Genomic DNA, 15162 nt, shown 5'->3' on the forward strand with positions numbered 1-15162 from the left:
TGAATCCATAATATCTACGTATTATTGGACTATAGATCTTGAGTAACAGTTACAATGTCTTATATTTTAAATATGTCTTATGTCACTTGCATGATATCATATATATAGACACTAGCACCTTGATGCTACACGCAATAACTCTTGTTTTGAATGGTGACTTCTGAATAATACTGATGATTACTGTAATGAGATGACTTATGATGCCAATGATTACTGTAATGTGATGACTTATGCATACATGCTATGCCAATAATTAACTCTTGTTTTGAATTATGACTTATGAATAATACATAAAAAATGCTTTGTAACTGGCCAATGAGTGCCAATAATTACTGCAATCAGATGAGTTATGAATAGTGTTTTGTAATACTCAGTACTTGCTACATGTTTAGTAACTGGCCAATGAATGCCACTGATTACTGTAATGAGATGTCTTATGATGCCAATGATTAGTATAATCTTTAATGAGATGACATGATGCCAATAATTACTGTATGAGATGAGTCATGAATATGCAATGCCATTAATTGCTGTAATTAGATGACTTACGAATAATGTTCTGTAATAATTACTGTAATGAGATGTCTTATGATGCCAATAATTACTGTAACGAGATGACTTATGCACAAATGCAATGCCAATGATTAGTATTGTAAGATGACTTATGTGTAAATGCAATGTCAAAGATTACTGTAATGAGATGACTTATGAATGATGTTTTGTAACACTGCATAAATGTATGCCAATGATTACTGTATTGAGATGACTTACACATAACTGAATGCCAATGATTACTGTAATGAGATGACTTATGCATAAATGCAATGTCAATGATTACTATAGTGAGATGACTTACGCATAAATGCGATGCCAATAATTACTGTAATTAGATAACTTATGAATAATGTTTTGCAATACTCCATACATAGCACATAAATGTTTAATAACTAGCCAATGAGTGCCAATAATTATTCAGGTCGGTTGATACACAAGTGTAATTCTATGATGACTAGCATAAGACGTAATGTATCCTTCACCTTCTGACCTAATTACCAGCAATTACTGCAATATCCGTATGTCCTGTCCATCCTCATGATCATGGAGCACTAATTCTCTGTTGATGTGAGAGTATGGATTCTACAAGAATGTGGTGTTGACATATCAAGCTGTCCACCACCTTGAACGATGGAGATGTCATTATGGTCCTACTGTTTGGTGTACCTAAGGTACTACCAAAATGATAACATACAATATTAATACATCATTTCAGTGTCTTGGTTACACTGATAAATACTTCAGGGAAGAGAAATTCAGATTGTCTCACTTGGTGTTGTGCTTCTGTAGAAAGATATGGACTTTCAGTGCAGCTACGTGCATCCTACTGTGCTACAACCATGATGCAATCCTTCCCATTCCTTTCCGAGTTCTTATAAAATGGTAAAGACTTATACAGTGCTTTTAAATTCTTGTAAAATACTAAAGACTTTTACAGTGCGTGTGCACTTTATTTCATTAGTTAATGCTTTCAGTTCTTGTAAAAAAAATGCAAAGACTTATACAGTGCGTGTGAACTTAATTTCATTTGTTAATATGATCAGTTCTCCTAAATATGCTAAAGATTTTTACAGTGCGTGTGCACTTCATTTCATTTGTTAACGTATTCAGTTCATGTAAATATGCTTAAGACTTCTACAGTGCGTGTGCACTTTATTTCACTCCTTTATATGTCTAATTCATGTAAAAATGCTAAAGAGTTATACAGTACGTGTGCACTTTATGATATTTGTTAATATATTTTGTACTCAGTGTGTATACATTTTGTCTTTCTTAATATGTTCTGCACTTATCAATAATGTATATACTCTGTGCTGTAGCCTTAGTAAACTAAATAGATTATAGAAAAATTTGTTGCTCATGGCAAGTCCAATTGACTCACCATCGCTGCCAAATTTTTGCCCCCCCCCCCCCCCCCCCCAGTGAAGGGTTATGTAAGAGGTCCATGATTAAGGAATTTGTTGTTAGCGCACTCGAGCAGATGTAATTTCGATGGATTGCTCACGCGCTGCCTGCGATATGTAAGCAATAAGAGAATCTCAGACCAAAGAACAGTGTTGTATGCAGTAGGAACTGTGTGGTAGTTGGAGTAAGTACTTGCTAGCGAGCAGTCTGGAGTGTGAAGTTGGCTGGGCCGGTCGTGTGGAGCGATGGCGGAGCCTGAGCGTTGTAGTATAAGGTAAAAGCAGCGTCACGCATATGTAGTATTGTTATATCAAGTCCCATGTAAATGTTTTTAAAAAAATCTGTTAATAATAATCTTTCTCATAAAAATTAACTTTTGACATTCATCTCAATTTAAAGAATTCACTAATTTCTCCAATCCATGGTCATCCCGATTATTGTAAAAAAAATTTGTTGTTTCTTTTTATACATGACAAATCTATCGGCCAGCATTGCACTGGGCTGTGCCAGAAAAGTTTAGTTTCATATAGGAGCATATATATATGCGTTATCCGGCGACTAGACTGAGGTAAGAATTTTCAATTTATTCAGTATGATCTTTGAGGGCCATGACGCAGCACTGCTGACGTCCAAAATTTACCAGGTTAAATTGACAGTCAGTTATTTAAAGGTTATAAGTGAGTCACATTTTTATTATTGCGAGATTAGTCACATTTTATTATTGATAGGTTACGCAATTTTTCTGTTGGTAGCTTAAACTGAATGTGAACGACATAATTTTATTTTTTACTGTTGGGAGGTTTAGGAATTTTTCTGTTGGAAGGTTACACTAAATGTGAATATTATTAATATTATTTTATTTTGTGGGGAGGTTACGACAGTCCGCCGGGAAAGCTTGAAGAGTCACATCAGGATCGTAGTTTCTTTGAATGTCCGATTCACACCCTGGTTCGCTGATGGGAACGGAGCGTTGGGTTTTAATGGAAAATCCATCCGAGCACGACATAATAGCCCTGAATAGTTTATTAATTGTAACGACGATGATTATGATGATTATAATGAAGGTGATGACGATGATGCTGATGGTGGTGGTGATGGTGAGTTCAAATGGTTCAGATGGCTCTGAGCACTATGGGACTTAACATCTGTGGTCATCAGTCCCCTAGAACTTAGAACTACTTAAACCCAACTAACCTACGGACGTCACACACATCCAAGCCCGAGGCTGGATTCGAACCTGCGACCGTAGCAGCAGCGCGGTTCCGAACTGAATCGCCTAGAACCACTCGGCCACAGCGGCCGGTTGTCGTCGTCATCGACGTTGTTTTTGCCGTCATCATCATCGTTGTAATAGTCATGGTCGTCGTCGTCGTTATCATCATCGTCCATTCTTCATCGTCATCATCATCATCTTTGCCATAACCGTCATCAATATGATAATCATTATCAACCTCACCATCACGCCGGCCGCGGTGGTCTAGCGGTTCAGACGCTCAGTCCGGAACCGCGCGACTGCTACGGTCTCAGGTTCGAATCCAGCCTCGGACTTGGATGTGTGTGACGTCCGTAGGTTAGTTAGGTTTAAGTAGTTCTAAGTTCTATGGGACTGATGACCACAGATGTTAAGTCCCATAGTGCTCACAGCCATCTGAACCATTTGAACTCACCATCACCACCACCATCAGCATCATCGTCATCACCTTCATTATAATCATCATAATCATCGTCGTTACAATGCATAAACTATTCAGGGCTATTATGTCGTGCTCGGATGGATTTTCCATTAAAATCCAACGCTCCGTTCCCATCAGCGAACCAGGGTGTGAGCCGGACATTCAAAGAAACTACGATCCTGATGTGACTCTTCAAGCTTTCCCGGCTGACTGTTGATAGTCTTCACGGGTCTGCAAATTCCACAATATTTCCTCGGAACAACTGTCCGACATCTTCAGGTGGTTCAACCTTGCTGGTGGCTAGGTACGACTGACGGTATCCGCACGTCGACGCCCCATTTCTCGAACACACTCGCGAAGAATGCGCGAAGATTTGCAGATATGTGGTGCCATACTCAAACTCCCTCTGCCGAAAATCGCAGAGCGGCACTCCTGCACGTGCGCTGTACGCTGCGTTTGCCAACCATCCGGCCACACGTTATTCCCCAGCTGCCGTACTAGGCCTGTGTTATGACGCGTCTGTTATGGAAGAATCTTGATTTTCGCGTCATGATTTAATAGCAGCCAATGCAGGGTTCCAGGCTGTGCTCAGTTGAAATCTCGCATCCTTGTTGATGAGATTATGAGCTGTACGGATATGTATCGTTTTCTTAATGACGCAATCCCAGAAAGATGATGCCGGAGATAAAACTTCCGTCTTATCATAAATCATTCGATGTCCTGTATTCAGACAGTGTTCCGCAATTGCCGACTTTTCCCGGTTGACGAAGGCGTGCATGACGCTGATGTTCATCGGCGTATTCTTGTACTGTGCAGCATTTCTGACCCATATTCGCTGCCCCACATGTGGGGCAGCGTATATCGATTCTCTGGAGGTCATTCTACAAATCCTCCCTGTCTACTGGCATTGATACTTTCTTATAGACAAACGCGTTATCTACGAACAGCCTTAAAGAGCATCGGGCGCTTTCTACAACATAGTTCATGTGTATTGTAAACAGTAACGGTCTTGATATAAGAACGCAGGCTTCCGCGGCCGGTGTCAGAGTGATTAAAATTCTTCTGGGTACTATGCAGCGTCATTCCTAAAAACTAACAACAATAATAAACTAAAACCGACGTTTCGGCCGAATTGCAACGGCCTTTCTCAGGGCACGACTGGTTTTGCATGGGGATAGGTGCTCCTATTTATTACAGACTATCTATGTCTGACGTCACTGTTGTAAAACTTTTAATTGGCCTTCTGATATGATTGGCTAGTCATGATGTAAGGGAAGATGGAAGGAAAGAGGCTATTCGTGGATGTCCCTGTCGTCGACGATTGGTGGCTGTCCGCCAATCAGCGTTTGGCTTCTGGTCGGCAAGTTTTCCTCCTGGTGGGCGCGGTAGTGGACTGACGGTTGCTCCACAGCTGTTTGTGCAGATACGTCCGTGTCCCGTGTAGCTTCTTCCCCGCGACCGCTCGCGACCCGTTGGACTGGGATGGCCGGCAGCCAGGACGCCGGGAGTTTGTAGCCATCTTCTCTGTTGATGTTGTCAGGCTGCTTAATAATGTCGATCGCTTCCCGTATTTTGTGTTCTCGCATCCACGATTCTTTCGCCAGTACTCGGGCTTCCTGGAACCTGATGGGTTGTCCACAGTCACGGCGGTGTTCCGCTATCGTCGATTTATTATGTTGTTGTAATCGTACATAGGGTTCGTGTTCTGCTACTCGCAAGCTGACAGGTTTCTCCTATGTAGGTAGCTCCGCACTCACACCGTAGTTCGTAAACACCTGCAGTGTTAAGATTGTTGACTACATCCTTGGTGGAACCTATCATTTCCTGGATTCTGCGACTGCTTCGAAAAATCGGTTTGAAACCTCATCGCCGGAGGACGTTGCCTAGCCGTACACTGACGCTTTTTACGTATGGTCTTCTTTGCCTTCTTCTCGCGTTCTGCTCCCTTTGGTTTTAGCTACCTTTCTTATGATGTTGTCATCAAAGCCGTTGGCACGAAACGTGTATTGTAACTCCTTTAATTCTTCTTTTATGTTATTTTCATCGCTTATCCGGTAGGCTCGGGCAGTTAACGTATGCAGAACAGAATACTTTCGAGATGAGTGGTGGTGGCTCTCCACGTGCAGGTACGGATTAGTGTGCGTTGCTTTCCGGTACACTTTGTGTCCCAGTTTACCTTCGGCAGCTCTGTATACTTCCACATCCAGAAACGGCAAGGTACCATTGTTTTCAGTCTTATGTGTGAACTTTATATTTTTTGCGCAGGCTATTTAAGTGCTGGAGGAAGTTTCCCAATTCCGATTCACCGTGAGGCAAGATAACGAATGTGTCGTCCACATATCGTAACGGTCCTATTACACTCCCTTGGAGTACACCTGAAATTACGTATACATCTGTCGATTTCGTTCCCTTAAGACAGACGTGTTGAGTTCTGTCTGCAAGGAACTCTTGAATCCAGTCGCATATCTGCTCCGATGCTCTGTAAGCTCGCATTTTTTACACTAAAAGGCAGTGCGGGACGATATCAAATGCCTTCTTGAAGTAAGGTACGCGGCATAGACCTGAGCGGAATATTTTACAAACTGTGAAACTTACAACCATGAAAGTTTACATTTCATAATCGTCGTCGTTGCAGTCGTCGTCAACATCAGCTTACTGGAACTACGAGGGTCACTCAAAAAGAAATGCACACTATTTTTTTTAATCCGTCTTTTATTCTACATGTTTGCAAGTTATACAGTGTGTAGATATATCCTTTAGGAACAATATTTTCATTTCTCCACATAATTTCCATCCATTTCAACTGCCTTACGCCATCTTGGAACCAGCGCCTGTATACCCGCACCGTGAAATTCTGGACCAACCAGTTGGAGCCACTGTTTGGCAGCGTGCACAAGGGAGTCATCATCTTCAAACCTTGTTCCACGAAGAGAGTCTTTCAGTTTCCCAAAGAGATGATAGTCACATGGAGCCAGGTCAGGACTGTAAGGCGGGTTTTTCAGTGTTGTCCATCCGAGTTTTTTGATCGCTTCCATTGTTTTTTGACTGACATGTGGCTGTGCATTGTTGTGCAACAGCAAAACGTCCTGCTTTTGCCGATGTGGTCGAACACGACTCAGTCGAGTTTGAAGTTTCTTCAGTGTCGTCACATACGCATCAGAATTTATGGTGGTTCCACTTGACACGATGTCCACAAGAAAGAGTCCTTCGGAATCGAAAAACATCGTAGCCATAACTTTTCCAGCTGAAGGCGTGGTTTTGAATTTCTTTTTTCTTGGGTGAATTTCTATGATGTCACTCCACTGATTGCCTCTTCGTCTCTGGTGAAAAATGATGGAGCCACGTTTCATCACCTGTCACAATTCTTCCAAGAAATTCATCTCCACCATTTCCGTACTATCCCAAAAGTTCGCTGCATACCGTTTTCCTTGAAACTTTCCTGGCAGATTAAAACTGTGTGCCGGACCGAGACTCGAACTCGGGACCTTTTCCTTTCGCGGGCAATTGCTCTACCGACTGAGCTACCCAAGCACGACTCACGCCCCGTCCTCACAGCTTTACTTCTGCCAGTACCTCGTCTCCTACCTTCCACCTGCCCGCGAAAGGCAAAGGTCCCGAGTTCGAGTCTCGGTCCGGCACACAGTTTTAATCTGCCAGGAAAGTTTCATATCAGCGCACACTCCGCTGTAGAGTAAAAATTTCATTCCGTTTTTCTTGTTTCTTTGTGCGCCACTGCTAAACATCCTGGGAACCCACGTGGGACAAACCTTTTGTAACGCCAACACTTTCAGTATTCTGCAAACACATCCTTCCCCTATCCAAACGTAACGTGACAATTCGTTCACTGTGATGCGTCTGTCAGCAGTCACCAATTCGTTAACTCTCTGCACATTGTCTGGAGTGTTTTCAATACGAGGCCTGCCACTGCGAGGACAATCCTCAATATTGCCGTGCCCGCTTTCATCACGTAGCCTGCTTGCCCACCGCCTAACTGTACTGCGATCGACAGCACCATCTCCACACACCTTTTTCAACCTCTTGTGGATATTTACCACTGTCTCGTTTGCACAGCACAGGAATTCAATGACAGCACGTTGCTTCTGACGAACGTCAAGTGTAGCAGCCTTCGTGGAGACATGCAGTGACGGCCCCACTCACGGGAACAGGTTGAACTGAGTTTGAAAACAAGCGGGAAAGATGTATCTACGCACTGGAAAACTTTCACACATGCAGAATGAAAACTTTATTTTTACAAAAATAGTGTGCATTTCTTAGTGGAGTGACCCTCGTATTACCAGCTTGGTAGTGAAGGATCTTGTGTGTTATATTGAAACATTATCAAATAATGTAGTTCATTAAATAAGTTCGTGGCCTGTGGAAAATAATTTGATGCTAAATCACAGTGAGACTCAGTTTTTACAGTTTCTAACAATTCAACAAGAACCGATATTTTGATCAGACAGAATGGGCATACACTCCTGGAAATGGAAAAAAGAACACATTGACACCGGTGTGTCAGACCCACCATACTTGCTCCGGACACTGCGAGAGGGCTGTACAAGCAATGATCACACGCACGGCACAGCGGACACACCAGGAACCGCGGTGTTGGCCGTCGAATGGCGCTAGCTGCGCAGCATTTGGGCACCGCCGCCGTCAGTGTCAGCCAGTTTGCCGTGGCATACGGAGCTCCATCGCAGTCTTTAACACTGGTAGCATGCCGCGACAGCGTGGACGTGAACCGTATGTGCAGTTGACGGACTTTGAGCGAGGGCGTATAGTGGGCATGCGGGAGGCCGGGTGGACGTACCGCCGAATTGCTCAACACGTGGGGCGTGAGGTCTCCACAGTACATCGATGTTGTCGCCAGTGGTCGGCGGAAGGTGCACGTGCCCGTCGACCTGGGACCGGACCGCAGCGACGCACGGATGCACGCCAAGACCGTAGGATCCTACGCAGTGCCGTAGGGGACCGCACCGCCACTTCCCAGCAAATTAGGGACACTGTTGCTCCTGGGGTATCGGCGAGGACCATTCGCAACCGTCTCCATGAAGCTGGGCTACGGTCCCGCACACCGTTAGGCCGTCTTCCGCTCACGCCCCAACATCGTGCAGCCCGCCTCCGGTGGTGTCGCGACAGGCGTGAATGGAGGGACGAATGGAGACGTGTCGTCTTCAGCGATGAGAGTCGCTTCTGCCTTGGTGCCAATGATGGTCGTATGCGTGTTTGGCGCCGTGCAGGTGAGCGCCACAATCAGGACTGCATACGACCGAGGCACACAGGGCCAACACCCGGCATCATGGTGTGGGGAGCGATCTCCTACACTGGCCGTACACCACTGGTGATCGTCGAGGGGACACTGAATAGTGCACGGTACATCCAAACCGTCATCGAACCCATCGTTCTACCATTCCTAGACCGGCAAGGGAACTTGCTGTTCCAACAGGACAATGCACGTCCGCATGTATCCCGTGCCACCCAACGTTCTCTAGAAGGTGTAAATCAACTACCCTGGCCAGCAAGATCTCCGGATCTGTCCCCCATTGAGCATGTTTGGGACTGGATGAAGCGTCGTCTCACGCGGTCTGCATGTTCAGCACGAACGCTGGTCCAACTGAGGCGCCAGGTGGAAATGGCATGGCAAGCCGTTCCACAGGACTACATCCAGCATCTCTACGATCGTCTCCATGGGAGAATAGCAGCCTGCATTGCTGCGAAAGGTGGATATACACTGTACTAGTGCCGACATTGTGCATGCTCTGTTGCCTGTGTCTATGTGCCTGTGGTTCTGTCAGTGTGATCATGTGATGTATCTGACCCCAGGAATGTGTCAATAAAGTTTCCCCTTCCTGGGACAATGAATTCACGGTGTTCTTATTTCAATTTCCAGGAGTGTATTATAAGCGAGACGGAACAGTTAATGTTTCCTAGGCGTTCGGATAGATAGTAAGCTGTTGTGGAAAGCCCATGTTCAGGATCTTGTTCAGAAACTTAATGCTGCTTTATTTACCATTAGAACAGTATCTGAAATAAGTGACAGTTCAACACGAAAAGTAATCTACTTCGCATATTTTCATACGCTTATGTCATATGGTATTACTTTTTGGGGTAATTCTTCTGATTGAAAAAGGGTATTTTTGGCTCAAAATGGACTGTTCGAGCTACATGTGGTGTAAGTTCGAGAACCTCTTGTCGACCCCTATTCAATAGTCTGGGAATTCTGACAGTGCCCTCACAGTATATATTTTCTTTAATGTCGTTTGTTGTTAGAAATATTAGCTTATTCCCAAGAGTTAGCAGCTTTCACTAAGTCAATACTAGGTAGAAATCAAATCTGCATGGGGAATGCACTTCCTTGACTCTTATGCAGAATGGAGTGCGCTATTCTGCTGCATCCATTTTCAATAAGCTACCACAAGAGCTCAAAAATCTTAGCAGTAGCCCAAACACTGTTGTTGTTGTTGTGGTCTTCAGTACTGAGACTGGTTTGATGCAGCTCTCCATGCTACTCTATCCTGTGCAAGTTTCTTCATCTCCCAGTACCTACTGCAACCTACATCCTTCTGAATCTGCTTAGTGTATTCATCTCTTGGTCTCCCGCTACGATTTTTACCCTCCACGCTGCCCTCCAAGGCTAAATTTATGATCCCTTGATGCCTCAGAACATGTCCTACCAACCGGTCCCTTCTTCTCATCAAGCTGTGCCACAAACTCCTCTTCTCCCCAATTCTATTCAATACCTCCTCATTAGTTATGTGATCTACCTATCTAATCTTCAGCAATCTTCTGTAGCACCACGTTTCGAAAGCTTCTATTCTCTTCCTGTCCAAACTATTTATCGTCCATGTTTCACTTCCATACATGGCTACACTCCATACAAATACTTTCAGAAACGACTTCCTGACACTTAAATCTATACTCGATGTTAACAAATTTCTCTTCTTCAGAAACGCTTTCCTTGCCATTGCCAGTCTACATTTAATATCCTCTCTACTTCGACCATCATCAGTTATTTTGCTCCCCAAATAGCAAAACTCTTTTACTACTTTCAGTATCTCATTTCCTAATCTAATTCCCTCAGCATCACTCGATTTAATTCGAGTACATTGCATTATCCTCGTTTTGCACTTGTTGCTGTTCATCTTACATCCTCCTTTCAAAGCACTGTCCATTCCGTTCAGCTGCTCTTCCAGATCCTTTGCTGTCTCTGACAGAATTGCAATGTCATCGGCGAACGTCAAAATTTTTATTTCTATTTTAATTCCTACTCCGAATTTTACTTTTGTTACGTTTACTGCTTGCTCAATATACAGTTGGAATAACATCGGGGATAGGCTACAACCCTGTCTCACTCCCTTCCCAACCACTGCTTCCCTTTCATGTCCCTCGACTGCCATCTGCTTTCTATACAAATTGTAAATAGCCTTTCGCTCCCTGTATTTTACCCCTGCCACCTTCAGAATTTGAAAGAGAGTATTCCAATCAACATTGTCAAAAGCTTTCTCTAAGTCTACAAATGCTAGAAACGTAGATTTGCCTTTTCTTAATCTATTTCCTAAGATAAGTCGTAGGGTCAGAATTCATCACGTGTTCCAACATTTCTACGGAATCCAAACTGATCTTCCCCGAAGTCGGCTTCTACCAGTTTTTCCATTCGTCTGTAAAGAATTCGCGTTAGTATTTTGCAGCACTGACTTATTAAACTGATAGTTCGGTAATTTTCACATCTGTCAACACCTGGTTTCTTTGGTATTGGAATAATTATATTCTTCTTGAAGTCTGAGGGTATTTCGCCTGTCTCATATATCTTGCTCACCAGATGGTAGAGTTTTGTCAGGACTGGCTCGACTGTTACAGAACACAAACCACTCGTGAGACAGGGCATGTGTCAGGTGGTCTGAAACGTACAGCGCTGTAGGTGACAGGCGCGATGCAGTAGCAAGTAGGAAGCGCACAGGGCGATGCCCGCAATATCGCAGACCGCACCGGGCGTCGAAACCTGGTCCGCCTTTCTGGTGTCCGCGGACGCGCAGCCTGCCTGCCTGCCTGCCTTCAGACCGCGCTTCTGGTTTGCACCCGGGGAGCGGCGGACCGCGCGCGTTTCTGAAAGGCCGGGCACTCCGGGAAGCCCGGCTTAAAAAACAATTAGTACAAAAAAATAATTACGTTTGTCGCTGGGCCGACTCTAAACACCTGCTAATTCTCGCAATTCGCGAAATTCCGCCGCACCGCTGATGAAAATATCCCGTAATTGACTCGTCAGCTCGTTGCTTTTCCTCGTTGTTTTTAATCCGATATTGAAAAATAAGCCATCGGGTTTTGACTGGCGGTGTATATAGGCGCCATTAATTCCGAGCATTATGGAGGGCTGTGGTGTTTGTTTGGCGTTGTGCTTCCTCTTCGCACCCTCCTCCCATCCCGCCCGGCCCTCGCCTCCCCCACAGACGGACGGCAAATCACCCCCTACCCGCCTGTCGGCCCCGCTCACACCCACACACACACTCACACACTCGCGCCCGTGCGACGCGACAAACACAAATACGTCCGCCCCGCCCGGAGCCCCAGCGGTAACACGTAATGCCGGCGGAAATACAGAATGTAAACCTTCGTATCGACGCTCGCAAAAATATTAGCCGTCAGGTAGGGCCTTAAGGGCTCACCCGAGGATTAAACGGCAATCCATAATTTGTTGATTCAATTTTAAAATAATCACTTTGGCATTACCATAAATTTTACCGATATTGCTTTCCTAATATGTGGCAATCGCATTAGTTCTTTTTTTCGCGCGCACGCCCCTGTTGTTGCGTGTGTCCGCCCCCGTCGGTGCAATTGTATCTGACACGGCCCGCTGTCATGAAGAGAGCAGTAAATGTCTTTCCGAAAAAAAATACAGCGAAGGAAATGAGCGGCGCGCACCGAATAAAGTTCCAAATGAATGACCACTAATAGAAAAAACGATACCAGTGCTTTTAATGAGAAATCGCATTTTTCGCCCCCACTCCCTGCAGTGGCGTCGTGTTTAAAATTAACGTTATGTGCCTTGAGAGAAAAAATTACTGGAGCCCTCACTTCGCGTCCAATTTAAGCGCAGTGCAGTGCAAGTGAGGGCGAACCACAAATTCTCCGCAGGCGTTCGCAGTTATGTCGGCGTCTGCACTCCTATAACACAACGCCGCATCCAGGTGTTGCCGCTGCTGGAGCGACTCGATACGCCGTATTAATTTGTCCCTGTGCGCTTCTATCGTGCGCCATGCGCTAGCATTACTGGAGACTGGCCGATTACCGGTACCATCCTTGCCCAATTAAATCCTTTATTCCGTCCCAACATGGCCAGCCAAGCAAATATACAGTATAGCATGATACAGCATTCACACACATCCAGACCAAGCAGTGACACTTGTTAATGGAGGCGGCGTATAACATTTTAAGAGCAGCATGAGTTTAAACTGTAATTCATTATAGCAGTAGTGGTATTCTGCCTTACGGCAGGTCTTGTCATGGGTTAACCCTCTTCCACTTTTGTCTGTCAGTAGCCTGTCTTTTCATTTCTGAATATTTGCCTCCTTTGATATTGTCCAGCATTTGATATCATCTTTTTCCTCATCCCCTTTTTCCTCCACCAATCCTTCTATTCCTTCCTTCAATAAACAGTCCCTCCTCAAACAATGTCCAATCCAGTTCCGTTTTCTCTTTATGATGACTTTCAGCATGTTTCTTTCTTCTCCAACTCTTCTTAATACTTCTTCATTCCTTACTCGGTCTTCCCATTTCACTTTTTCCATTCTTCTCCATATCCACATCTCTAGTGCCTCCAGTCTTCATTCATCTTCCTTCCTCAATATCCAGGTCTCTGCACCATATAGTGCAACGCTCCAGATGTAACATTTGGCAAATCTTTTCCTCAGATCTTTGTTTAGTGGTCCACAAAGTAATTTCTGTTTCCTCTTGAATCCTTTTGCCATTGCAATTCTTTTCCTAGTTTTTGTTGAGCAATATATCATCCATTATTATACTTCCCAAGTAATTGAAGTTATTCACTTGCTCTATTTCCTCGCCCCCCCCCCCCCCATTTTCATACGGCATTTTCTCCACTTTCCTCCAGTTACCATGCTTTACGTTTTCTTCTTGTTAATCTACGTTCCAGATTCTTCTAATTTTGTGTTTAGATCATCTAACATTTGTTCCATCTCTGTCGCACTCTCTGCCATCACAACCATGTCGCCTGCAAATCTTATACACTGCACTCTCCGACCTCCTATACAAACTCCTCTCCTTCCAGCAAAACTTTCACTAATAATTTCCTCCACATATATATTGAACAGCGTTGGTGATAAACAATAACGTTGTCTTACACCTCTTCCCAGTTCAATTTCTTCACTCACCACACCTCCTATTCTTACTCTTACTCTCTGGTTCAAATAAAAATTTCTAATTAGTCTTCTATCCCTCCAGTCAACTCCATGTTTCCTTAGGATTTCCATCAGTTTGTCCCATCTGACACAGTCAAAAGCCTTCTCAAGATCAATGAACAAAACATACATCTTCCATTTCTTCTCCATGTAACTCTCCCCTATCACTCTCAGTAGTAACCCAATGGCATCTCTAGTTCACACTCCCCGCCTGAAACCCAATTGTTCATCTCCTATTACGCAATTCAGCTTTCCATATAGCCTTCTGTTGAGTGTCCTCAGCAAGGCTTTGGCTGCATGCGATATCAGGCTCACTGTTATGGGTACTCACACTTTTCGCTGTTCTTTTTCTTTTCTATAGGTATTAAGATACTTTCTGTAGAGTCCTTTGGCGATTTGCCTGTCATGTATATTTGATTACTCAATTCAATCAACTCCTTTTTCCCATCTTTCTCCAATGACTGACAGTTCCGCAGGTATCGCATCGATTCCCATTGCCTTTCCATTTTTCATCTCCTTCATACATACTTCAGCCTCACTAGTTAGTACTGCATTCCCTTTGTCATCATCTGCTACTTTATCTTCTTCTTCTGTCCCAAGGTCTTCTTCACTTGATCGGATGTCTGCATCGTATAGCCATTCTGTATATTCTTCCCATCGTCTCATTATTTCTTGGGATTCACTCACCATTTTATCGTCTGCTGCCACTACTTCCTTTAGTCCATCGTTGTTTCTCTTTTCCCTGAATGTCAAATCCATTGCTTCTCTGTACATCAAATCATATTTTCCTTTTTTCTCTAATTTCTCTATCTTGTCACACTTTTCTGTCAGCCATTTCTCCTTCCTTTTTCTGTCCCCCTTCTTAATTCATTATTTAATCTCCTGTAGTTGCGCTTTCCTTCTTCTGTGTTAACAGTTTTCCATTTCCTGCGACCATCCATCTTGGTTATCATATCTGGTGTTACCCATTCTTTCTTTACTTTTTTCCTCCCCTAGACTCCAATATAAGTCATGCTAAACATGTGCCTGAATTTGAAAGTAGCTCCCTAAAAAAATGTGCAAAAATTCCTTTAAAGGAAACAAGTAAATGTCCTGGATACCTAACGATTTTAATATATATT

This window comes from Schistocerca nitens, chromosome 6 (assembly GCF_023898315.1).
Source record: "Schistocerca nitens isolate TAMUIC-IGC-003100 chromosome 6, iqSchNite1.1, whole genome shotgun sequence".
Lineage (NCBI taxonomy): Eukaryota > Metazoa > Arthropoda > Insecta > Orthoptera > Acrididae > Schistocerca > Schistocerca nitens.